The sequence below is a fragment of the Macadamia integrifolia genome, unplaced genomic scaffold (genome assembly GCF_013358625.1).
Source record: "Macadamia integrifolia cultivar HAES 741 unplaced genomic scaffold, SCU_Mint_v3 scaffold2071, whole genome shotgun sequence".
Classification (NCBI taxonomy): Eukaryota; Viridiplantae; Streptophyta; class Magnoliopsida; order Proteales; family Proteaceae; genus Macadamia; species Macadamia integrifolia.
The window spans coordinates 1-12,593 of record NW_024868494.1 but is presented as its reverse complement, the minus strand read 5'-3'; the positions used below and the strand labels follow the sequence as shown (position 1 = coordinate 12,593).

Genomic DNA, 12,593 nt, shown 5'->3' with positions numbered 1-12,593 from the left:
TCTAGGGCTGTTATTAACTAATCTCATATTTACCAACCAAGCTCCCTATTATAATTCTATATATACCAACAAAACTTTCCAATTGTAATTTTTATGAAATTAATGACGATAGTCACATGGCACATTCGCTTTCTTTTCTTGTCATTATATTTAGGGGAAAGTTTTCTTTCACTCATGTTGAAGATTTCACTCGTAAATCTAAGGTCATCATTAAGGGCCCGTTTGTTTAGAGGGGAGTTGGGGGTGGGATTGTATGACACATGGGTCCCACATGTTAATGGGGTGAAGAACCGGAATGGAAAAATGAGGAAAAGTTACTATAGCGTCCCACCCCGACTTTGTTTCGTTGGGTGGGAGGAGAGAGAGGGTCTTCACGGAGAGTGAGGAGAGAGAGAGGGTCTTCACCTCGGAACCCTCTTTTTCCGATTAGGATGAAACCCCATCGGAGCTTCACAAGGGCGTCGACTTCACTTCCCATTCACAACGGAACAGAAACAGAGAAGGCTCAAGCATCTTCTTGTTCTTGTTTGATTCCCATAACCGCAGCCCCCTGCATCTCTTTCTGCTCCTCTTCTTCTTCTTGTTCGATTCCCCTTTTTTTTCTCTTTTTTTTTCTTTTTTTTTTTCCTGTTTGGTCTTGCTATTCATCTCCTTCTGTTCTCTTATTCTTCTTGTTTGATTCCCCCCCTCCCTTTTTATTCTATATATTTTGTTTGGTCAGCAGCATTTCTTCTTCTTTCATCCCTTTTTTTTTTTTTTCCCTTTTTTCTATGCTTGCAACCCAGACGGAAGAGTGGTAAGGTATTTTATTTTTTATTTTTATTTTATTTTTTATTTTTTTTTTCTGTTTGATCTTGTAGACCAGACCATCTTGTAGACAGACCACTGTTAGTTAAAACGCGTTTGCCTTTTTTTGTCGTTTAAAACGTGTTTTGCCGTATGCTTCCATACAATACAGAAAAAACGAAAACGGCAAAAGAATCCATTTTAAACGCGTTTTAAAAGGCCGTTTTAAACGCGTATCCGTTTTTTAAGGGTAAAATAGGAATTTTATAAAAATAATTAATTTTAAAAAAAAAAACCTATTAGTAAAAGTGAAGAGTGAAGACAATATGGTACTTGGTTTTTTATTTTTAACTTTCATACTATTTATAAGAAAAAAAATCTCATCTTCTTATAGCCCAATGAGTAAAGAGAAGCTAAAGCTAACAACATCTCATTTTCTTGTAGCCCATTGGGTTATTTTATCTTGAGACTCCTAGAACTTTTGGAATATCAGATGCATGTATACAGGTAATAATCTCTCAAATTGCATGAGTATACTACCGTTTTTTTGGTTTCGTTTTTTTGAAAACTACATGTTTAATACTCGTACTGTTCGTTTTCGTCCGTTTGCCATTCCCTTTTTTTTTGACCATTTTTTTGACCGTACCGTTCATCGTTTTTATCTGTTTAAAACCCATACGGTTCTATTTTTTTGCCATTCCCATTTTAACTAAAATGGACCAGACTATAGTTCATCTCCTGCTCTCCTCTTTTTCTTCTTGTTCGATTCCCTTTTTTTTATCTCTCTCATTTTTTCTGTTTGATGTGCAGGGTCTTCTTCTTTGATCCCTCTGGTTTTTTTTTTTTTTTCTATGCTTGCAACCCAGGCGAAAGAGTGATGAGGTTTTTTTTATTTATTTTTCCTGTTTGATCTTTGTAGCAGGATCGTGTAATTGTTTGGTGATCTGTGAAATTTTGAGAATCTGACCTTTTTCTTTGGCCCTCTTTTCTGCTGTCTTGCATAGTTGCAGTTGGAGTTTAGGGCTTTATACTCTCTTTCTGTTCAATGGTTTTGGTGCAGAAACTATTGTAACGATTCTTCTCATCTTCAAGCTCCAGTGAAGCCATGGGCAGACTGATGATGGTGGAGAAGCTTGAAGGACAATGTTCTTTCACACCATCTCCAATAGCTTTCCCCGCAAAGTCCCACCAAATTGGCAGGACTTTGTGAGGGGTTGGGGTGGGAGAACTTTGCATCCACGTCGGCCGACAGGGAAAGACACAAATAGGCATAAATATTTTTGTTGTCTTTTGAAAACCCCACTCCAAATAAACAAATGATTTTAAAAGCTGAGGTGGTATAATTCGTACAATTATCCCACCCCATCAAACTCCCCCTCTAAACAAACGGGCCTCTGAAGTGTTAACTGCAACCATCAATTTTAATTTAGTTGTACGATTCTTTTGTCTGATCACCGATTGGGTCTATGTGGTAACGGAGAGCTGGGGTCCACATAAAGGGTCCCACACATGGCCCCACCTACAAAGCGGTTGTTGTGGAACAATTGTTGGAGGAGAGAGAGAGATCGATCGATGGTACGGTTACATCGACCCTAGACTCCAAATATGAATTCGGATAAGACCTAAAAATTATGTCGATCATGATGAAAGAGTATAAGGTAGTGGGGCCCACAATTCCTGTCTCCTTTCCTTTCTCTTTACCACCCCAATGACCAATCAGGTTCCACCTGTGTCCTCTAGTCTTGTCTATCTTTAGATATTTTTTGGGGGTGGTCAGTCCCCGGTCCTTGCTCCTTTGGAGCCTCTGGATTCTTTGGATTTGCAGTAGGGAAAAGGCCATTTTTTGTTTTAGCTTTAAACCTAAGTGGTCTCAATATCTCTCAGTCCTTCAGCTAATTTATGAAACATTGGAGTTTAATATCAAAAGAAGGGTTTTTTTTTTTTTTTTTTTTTTTTTTTTTTTTTTTTTTTTTTTTTTTTAATTATGATAATTAAGCAATGATGTGAGTGTCTTATATGGATGTCTAAAGAGTATCCTTATAAGTCGTAAGTTTTGAAGTTCACCTTTCTTTTTTTTTTTTTTACTAACTATGGGTATCCATGCCTTTGGCTTGACCAGTCCAGCGAATTCATACTGACCCCACAATTACATAGATCAGGTCATACCAGGGTTGAATGAGAACCATTCAACTTTCACTGAAAGCAGTGAAGAGCATTAAACACCCCGTGTGAGTGATCCGAGGTATATCTAGTGAGAATCAAACTTAGAGCGTCCAAGTTTATGGCTCGTACCAAGTTCATTGCTCGCGAACTACGCTATCCCCTTGGGTTATTTTGAATTCACGTGACACCTTTTTTTGTTTTTTGTTTTTTTTTTCAAAATATTAAGATAAAGTTATAAAGAGTTTCAAAATTTAGTTGAAAGTAACGTATCATTATATCATAGCAAAAGATCTTTGATACGTAATACAAAATATCATGCACACAACCAATGGATGAAGGATGAGAATCCACCATGCATCATCTTTATCTCTTTCTGACAATTGTATGCACTATTATGCACCATATATTATGCACCATATAGACTGTTATAGACTGTGCACAAACCCTTTCATGAGTGACATTATCATGCACATTATATTCATAATTTTTAAAAGGAAAAAAAATCATATGTCTTGGTATATTAGGGTTAATATTTCTTTAAAAAAAAAAAAAAAAAAAAAGTCCTTTCCTCTTGTATTCAAAGTGCTATAACTATCCCATCAATCAAGGTTTGATGGTCTGGGGAGAATCTTTAACTTCCTCTTTGGTTGTGTTTTACATTTCAGATTATCATAAATCCGGGGCCCATTAGGGCCTTTGAGTTTTGATAGGTTGAGCCAGCCATTCAACATTGTTTATAATTTTATTGGTTTCATATATGTTTAGATGAAATCCTTCTAAACTAAGCTTTCTTTCACCTAAAGTGGGAATTTTTTCACTAATGGTGACGTGATACTATGATTGAACTTTGGCTTAAAATATCTAATTTGGTGCTTCTTGCGTTCTACGTTGGAAATTGAATGGTGACTCTAATGTCATTTTTCAGTGAATTCTTTTAATCGATTCAATTTTTGTGTCAACCAAAAATGATCTAAAGGATCAAACTTTTTAGTGACTTAATTGATTCATTTAGTAGCTTGGTTAGATATATATTTAAAATTGGCCCTTTGAGTCATTTAACTTTATTTTTCTTTTACTATAGAGGATCCAATGTAAGGTGGCTTTGGATCTTTCCAAGAAATTACTAGTCAAGGAAAATTTAGTTAGTGAGTGCTAATATAGTTGTCATGCTAAGAATTTAGAGGTTACCTTTCACTCTAGTATCCTAATGTAGTTGTTATTTTAGGACTTTGGAGTTCACCTTTCACTCTAGTATCCTAATTTGCCTTTTCCTCTTTTCATATGTTAAATAAAATTAAAATACATTTAAAACCATATATGGGTTTCTTATGGGGCCAATATGAATATCTTCCATGTCCCGTCAATCACGGCGTAAAAAATTAGTAATAAAAGATTCACATAGTGTCTAGAGAGAGAAAGAAAGAGAGAGATAACACAAACAAATATTTTCCCCTTTGAAACTATCAAATTAAGCTGTTGGTTTTGCATGAAGATTAAGCAAGTTTAGTGTCATTGGGTTAATTAATGGTCAATTAATTCCATAGATCTCTCTCTCACTATTTGTCGGATAAATGGATAAGGATAAAAATTCAACGCTTGAAATTGACCGGCTTTGTCATATTTGACTTTGACCATAGAACAACTATCTTTCTTCACATTTGATAAGCCGTTCAAGCGACCCTCACGTGTGCAGCAGGAGGCAGCCCCTTGGAATTAGCTGCTACACGACACACCTCAATCTGTTGTGGGTCCTACACAAAGAAGATAATGCCTAGAAGGCAAAATGAAAGGGCCAAAAAAAAACCGCACGTGACTAATTAAGATGGTGCTGAGAAGGCGGGTTCTCTTGTATAATTTAAGTAAATAATTCTAATATAAAACTATCCATTGTTGAATGGTGTGCTTTGAATTAGTCCACTTTGAAATTAAATATATTAAATTAGTACTAAGTTTTTTATTCAATAATTTTCTTAATAAAATAAGAGAAAAATAATGTTCTATCTTCGCTTCGCCTTTGTAGGGCATGGGTCAATGAGGGGACATAATGGGGCATCGAAAGGGGTTTTTTTTTTGAGAATGGGGGTTTCATTTTGCTGCTTCTTATGTCTAGGCACGAGAACCACATGATCAAGGTGTGTTCATTTCCCAAAAAATTAATATTACGAGCATTTTTTTTTTTTCTTTTGCATCTTGGAAAAAAAGGAACGAAAAGATGAATATTTCAAGTGAAGTGAAAATCATGGAATGTACCTTCTCTTCCGCTTGCTCCTTTTCACTCTTGTTAATGACCTAAAAAAATGACATAATGTGAATTTATGTCAAATCATGCATTATAATCAAGTTATACTTAAAAAATAAATATTAATAAAAATTCTTGCAGAATTGGATATCCACAGGCTGTGATAAAGAAATTTTTGGTTGGACCATGAGAGAGTTCAACATCATTCCAATTAAATGGCTTCATTACATGGATTATCTTTCACCATCTAAATATCTATTGTTAAGAGATTTGGCTAAGGTTGTTGCAACGCCAACAATTGGTTTGACACACCAATCTTCCTCTTTTATATAGGTTTGAAACCAAAAATATAAAAACACTAAAAGATTATCGAGAGAATTGTCATTACCATAAAAAAACCATATCTCCAGGTAGGGTACGCTAGAACCCTCTCTCTTCATCTATTTTCTTCTCACATGAAATGAGGAGATCTAAGATGTTTCTCAAATCTGAACTGATGATTCTCTGAAACTCAACAACCCTTCTCTCTTCTAGCCAAAAAGAAGAAAAGAAAAGAAATGGGAAAGGGTTGCCCCTCTGAAATTTTTTCAAATCAAAGCCGATGATTCCCTGAAACTCAACAGCCCTTCTTTCTCCTACCAAAAAAATAAAAAAAGAAATGGGGAAGGGCTCTTCTACTACGCACAAGAGGCGGCAACGCAGATCCAACGCCCTAGAGTGCCTTGAAGCCTGTGCACATGTGTTGGGTTTCGTGATGAGGTGGTCCAAGGCGTTGGATTTGCGTTGCCGTCTCTTATACGCAGTAAATGAGCCAGATCTAATGAAATGATCTCGTTGTCCTTCTATATGAAATTATTCTGTCACATCTCATTGATGCACTTGTTTATAGAAGCTTCTCTCTCAAAAAAAATAAAAAATTAAAGGTTATGGATTTGAAAAATCTAAGATGTTTCAACGAGACATGATTAGTGAGAGAATCATCCTTCAAAATAATTATAAATCCTAAACAAATGGTTAGGGGATGTCAATCGAATATAAGATCTTGAATATGTCCAATTGGAAGATTTGTTTAAGCAATGATGACAACAACTATGGTTAAGATGATAGGAGACGTAACCCAAATTTTCTCTCTTAGATTTGAATGGGGTAGAAAAAATAAGCACTAATGCATCACATGTGTTAGGGACTTGGATTGAAAGATAAACTCAAGGTCCTTATCCAAATCTAAAAGAAACTTGGTTAATTACTTACATTAAAATATGTGACAAGGTGAGAATCACATATGAGGTACCTCCATGGTAATATTATTTGAATTTAATAATTATTTAATAAATATTAAAGCATTAGAATCTAAGGGTGTCAATTTAAAATCAAAATCGAAAATCGAAACAGAAATTAGTCATTTGAAACGAGCCAAACCGAATCAAAGTAAATTGGTTTGGTTTTGGTTTCAAAAGGTGGAATCTTTTCTGTGTTAGATTTGATTTTAGTTTCATGACTAAATCTATTAAATTGAATGGAATTACTTATTTTCAAACCGAACAAGGAACCGAGTAAAATTTTATTCCTTTTAATTTTTCAATCAATGTGGATGACAAATTCTATTCTTTTTTAATGTTTGATAAAAGTTTGGAGAATACAGATAGAACCTAAATTTAATATGAAACCGAATAAGGAACCCAATATGAAACCGATTAAAAATCAAAATCAAATCAATCCAAATCGATTCAATTTTGGCTTCTATACATTATATCTTGAATTGAACTAAAACCAAACTGAATAGTAGAAATCGAATGGATAATCATTTATCATACATTGGTCCAACAAACTAAGTAAATCAATACCAACAATTACTTGGCGAAGTTGATGAGGTTGTGATGTGCAAAGCCAACACTCATCAGGAGATCTCGAGTTCAAATCTCTTGGTTGTTATCTATTATAGAAATTTCTTATGCAAGTGAGGGCACATGCTAATTTGCTAAAAAAGTTGATTAAGAATCAGCAAGTTGAATAATAATTTTTTTTTTATTATTATTTTTTTTATATAAACATGTCTAGATGCATTTAGGTGTGTGAGAATCTTGCAGATGCATGGTCTTGCATTAATTTATGACGTCAATGCTAGAGGAAATAGATAAAGAAGCTTTTGTTTTGAAACGTTTTTCTAAATAGATACAATAATTTATAAGTATTAAATAATTATATAGTAAATATAAAATAGCTTTTTTTCTCACTTAAAAATTAGAATTTTTTTGGGAATAGTTTCTGAACTGTGATAAGCACGAGGGTTCCAACTTATCAATTCTAGAGAATGTGATTTCATGTTCTGATTTATTGAGTTAAATTACATTATCTCTTCCTCGAGAAGACTAAATAAAAGACAATGAAATATAATTAATCCCATTTACATTTTTTTTTTGGCTAGGACGTAAGCATGTGAACAATTTTTAGCACCAACCATGTGAATTATTAATTTTTATTAAATAATTATTATAAAATATAATATGCTAAGGTTAAACTCTCTCCAGTGATCACATGCAAACGAAATAAAATATAAAAATACTTTCAATATCAAAAGGCAAATCATTAAAAAGTATCAAGCAATTTAATATATATTTTTTTTTATTTGTAGAAAAATCAAAATTTTTACCACATGGAGAGAGAGAGTCTCCCAAATTTCTCCCTAGATTTGAATGAGGTACAAAGAGTAAGCACCAATGCATCACATGTTAGAAAGATAAACTCTAAGGTACTGATCCAAATCTAAAAGAAGCATTTTTAAGTACTTAATAAACATTGTCAAGAACACCTAATTTTTTCATTTCCTCTTTGTTTCTTGTCTATCCTGATTGGTTAGCTGAGCTACCCATTTGGCTTAATATAATCACAAGTAGGGTGAGGTTTCTTGGTGTACTTTGCTTCTAATCCTTTTTGATAAGGTGAGAATTACATAAGGTCCCTCCAATGTATTACTATTTCACTTTAATCATTGCTTCATGAAGATTAATAAAGCACTGAAACCAAAATATTTCACTTATTAGGTTCAATTGTCTGCAAGCTGAATGGGGTATCTTATATATGGATAAACATTTCTGATTCATTGATCCAACAAACTAAACAGACCCATTATTGAGTGGTCCACCCCACTAACAAGTTGGTCAGTTGGTGTGGTGGCTTGGCTCAATTGAGTTGATGGCAGTTCATGTCGAAAAGAAAAATTGATTCATCGAAACTATTGTAGTATCCAACCTAAAAGGTTAAGCTTGATAGAAAATAAATGCAGAAATGATTCATGGAGATCAATTAGCTTGCACGATAAATACTACAAAAACATGGTTTAGGCATAGCTGAATCTATGGTTGAAGAATGACAACTTCTCAAATCTCTTTTCGTATGCTCCTTGTACAACACGATCAATGATGGTCTGATTTACGCTCTTCCCTTTTTCTGCTTTAGGCCATTAGTCTCACTTAATGGATCAATGATAACTATATATAGGGGTGAGGGTAGGGACCAATCCTGCAAGGAAATTAGAGTTTCCTCCCCATTAAGGAAATAATACCTTCGGTCCATATATAGTAATATATATATTTCATACCATTAAAGTATGTTTATAAAATCTAATATCTCCATAGAGATCACTTACTATTATTGGATCCTTCTGCTTACTCTATCTGTAGTCAATACTAGTAAATCGATTTTTAGAAACAAATCTTGAACTATGCTAATCACCTAATTGAAAATCTTACAAAGCTATCAATTGAAGAGACCCAAATTAGTGTATAAAGTCACCCAAGATCTCAGAGTTTTTCCTAAAAAAAAGTTCAATATGAATTATTTCCAATAAGATTTTGGGAAGTCTTTCATGTCGTTTCTCTAGAGCCAAAAGTGAAATGGAAGTGAGGAAAACTAATCATGGTCCCTCAATCAATCAATCAATTATTTGATTGTCGATTCACCACTTCTAGTTTACAATTAAGAAGCTTCTACTGGCGGTAACCCGGTGTAATGTTGTGGTGAGATCCCCCTCTTAGTGGTTAGTGCCTCCCCATTGCTTTCAATCATCTTCTATCCCATCTATCAATAACTCCCTATGATTCTCTCCTTTGAATAAGCTATCCTTGGTCAATTGCCTTCTTTAGCTAAGCTATCCACGATCCCTACCTTTGGGTTGGCCTGGGCTTTCTATATCCTATATGTATCAACTCAATTCAAAACTACGCTATTACTCAATCAGCCCTCTCATGAAATAATGCAACTTGCGAGCATGGCTAAGTGCTATTGCATTTATAAAGTTCTTTTTATTTTTTAGTGGGAGGGCGTAACTTATCTTTATAAAACTTACATATAAAGTTGTTGATTAAAGCTCACTCGTTCAATCCAAGAACTTTTCTATTTCTTTTTGGGTGACAGGATGAAAGCAAAATGTCTTCATATTATGCTTTTAATTAAAACTTTTAGGAACGGAACATAATGGCTTGATACTTTGAAGGAAACTGAAACATGATAATGAAGAACATAACCTTACACCCTACAGGAGTTGGAATGTAAGCACGTCATCATCCAAATTTAGAAAATGTGGACTCTAAACCTAGAGAGAGGGTTGAAGATATGAAAGTAGGAATGCCACTAGCCTAAATTTTGATTTCACTAACGTTCCAAAAATATTGATAATGATTTCTTACTTATGAGCAAAATAAGTTATAAATAATCAGTTCTTTGAATAATAAAGATTACACCGTTCAAACAAAAAATCGAACTTAAATGGTAGGAATTGAGAGCTACAATGATCACAGAGGGTAGTTGAGTCTGTAAAAATACCTACACCTTAGAAATGGATCAAGAGTTTTCTGCTTCTTCCGGCCATGTTCATGATTGGATGCACTTGGAGCTCCTGCAACAATCTAGTACTCCTCCAATTCTCATACCGAACTCCTTCTCTTGTAATTGTTAAATTTGATTTTAGATTTTCCTCTATTATATAAGTTTGTTACAAGTGATTAAGGGCACATGCTAATTAAGTAGAAAGAATTAATTAAGAATCAACAAATTGATTAATAAAAGTTTTTTAAAGTTGATCCGTGAAGAGATGTTTATTTGTAATTTGGATTTTGGTGCAAGAGAATCCTGCTGATGCACGGACTTGTATTAATTTAAAATTTTAATGTGGAAAGAAATTAATAAAAAAAGCTTGTGTTTTGGAACGTTTTTCTAATGTGTGTTTCTCCCTCTCTCAATGACAAGGTGGATGGATTAAATAAGTATATAAAAATATGAAATAAGTTTTTTATGTAACACTTTTTTTTTAATAATAAGCCACATTAAGAATTGAGTTGAAACTAGGAGGAACAATTCTTGTACTGGTGCACGAAGGCTCCAACTAGCAAATTTTTATTTTTTATTTTTTTTTTATAGAATGTACAAGTTAGATTACATTATCTCATCCTTTGAGAAGACTAATTAAAAAAATATTATAAAAATCCCATTTACAAAATTTTTCTTTTGCAAGGATGTAAGCACGTGAACGATTGTAGCATCAATTATGTGAATTATTAATTTTTTAAAATTAATTATTTTTAAATTTAATATATATTAAGGAAAAAAAATTAATACCAACAAGCCCACGAGGTCCATGCTTAAATGAGGATAAGAAAACAATTCACTTCCCTATCTAAGTCACAAGTCATAACAATCATAAAGCAATTTAATATTTAAAATATTTTTTTATTTTAAAAAAAAAACTAAATTTTACCATACGAAGAGGATGGCTATATGTTTTTTTAAAAATGGTATGCAGAGTGTGGTGTTGGTTTAACCACGTATAAATTGTGGAGAAATATAGAACTAACCTCAGGCTCTCGAGCCTTACAGCCAAATCACATGTTCGATTTTTTTTAATGAGAGAGAGAAAGTTCTTTAAGCAAGCGGGGTAATCTATTGCTCACTGAGATTTTATATTTAATTTTACTCTTTTCTTAAAAGAGTTAATGAAAATAATCATGTGAGGAGATATATGCTATGCTATTTGCTCAAAGAGACTTCTCTGTTTTTAAATTTCTTGTCAATTGTTTTATATGAATCCTAATCCCAAAGTATCTTATAAGACATGCTTATATTGGGCTGTGAGCAATTCTGAGATTAGCAAAGCCCAAGAAATATTAACGTTTATAAGGTAATAGAATCCATGTAAAATGGTTTGGCTAGGGTCTTTTCCGATGTCATCCTGACATACCAATCCTTCTCTTTTATTCGGGCTTGGGATCAATAGCAAACACTGAAAAAGTTTCTATAAGAAAATATTGACAATTAAAAAGAAAAAAAAAAATTGAGTAAGAAAGAATACACAATGTTTCATCTTACACCACTAGAAATTATTCTTCTTGATAACACAACATAATTGTAAGGATCGTCAAAAAATGTGGGCCAGCCCCAACACCCCAGTCTGAGGTGAGTCCAAATTGTTTGTAGCGATCGGTGAGGGCAATGGGCATCCAATGGTTGGGAGGGTTTGTTTAGAGTAATAGTAAAAGGTTTAGAAGTCCATGGTAGAGGTGTCAAAATTGGCTCCAAATAAGGTAGATCAATCGAACGGAATCCAAATAACCAGGAACGAATTAAACTCCTTGACTCTCCCTTGGTTCGTTCAGAAAGATTATTAGTAACGAGAATGTGCTTGGGGTTAACAACAACGACAAAACACTGCTTACAACTCGAGAGTGGGAGAGTGCTTCTTGCTTCAATTCTCAGGTGGCGGGCTCGTCTGCTGTGGTATGACCTTAAAACCGAACAAACCAACACTAAACCGAAACCATCTCAAACTCGGACTTAAATTGAAACCAATCCCAAAATTTATAAAAATTCTGTTTTCCCCCCAACTAATATATTTCTGTAAATATGTATGATAAACCAAATCCAAACTGAATTGAAGCCGAAATCAAACCAAACTTTGGTTTGGGATTCCCCATTCCCATACTAAAACCAACTCAACCCGGACCAAAACAGAACCAACCCGAATGATTGACACCCCTACTCATAGTTAGCAAATTTGGATTCGGGAATTATTCGGGCGGAGAATTATTCGGAATAATTCGGTTGATTAATTTAAGGATTCGGTCAAAAAAGCGATAAAAAAAGCTTATTGGGTTTTTTTTTTTCTGTTTTTGTTTTTTTTTTTTTTTTTTTTTTTTTTGGTTTTTTTTTAAATACTATTTAAGTGGACCGAATAATTTGGTTTAATTCGGATTCGGTCCGAATTATTCACGTTTTATATTCACTTTTGAAAAAATCACGAATTTTACCGAATTTTATTTTTAATTCGAATTCGGTCCAAATTTTTGATAAAATTTAGAAAAATTTGGTTCGGCCGAATAATTCACGAATTATTCGGCCGAATTGATAACACTGC

General features: G+C 33.7%; 1 long non-coding RNA gene across 1 annotated transcript; it reads left to right on the top strand.

Moving 5' to 3' along the window:
• Nucleotides 1-382: 382 nt before the first annotated feature.
• LOC122065620 lies at nt 383-1,766 on the top strand. Its single transcript, XR_006136057.1, has 2 exons — nt 383-801; nt 1,597-1,766. It is a non-coding gene; the product is annotated as an uncharacterized LOC122065620 (long non-coding RNA).
• The last annotated feature ends 10,827 nt before the right edge of the window (nt 1,767-12,593 follow it).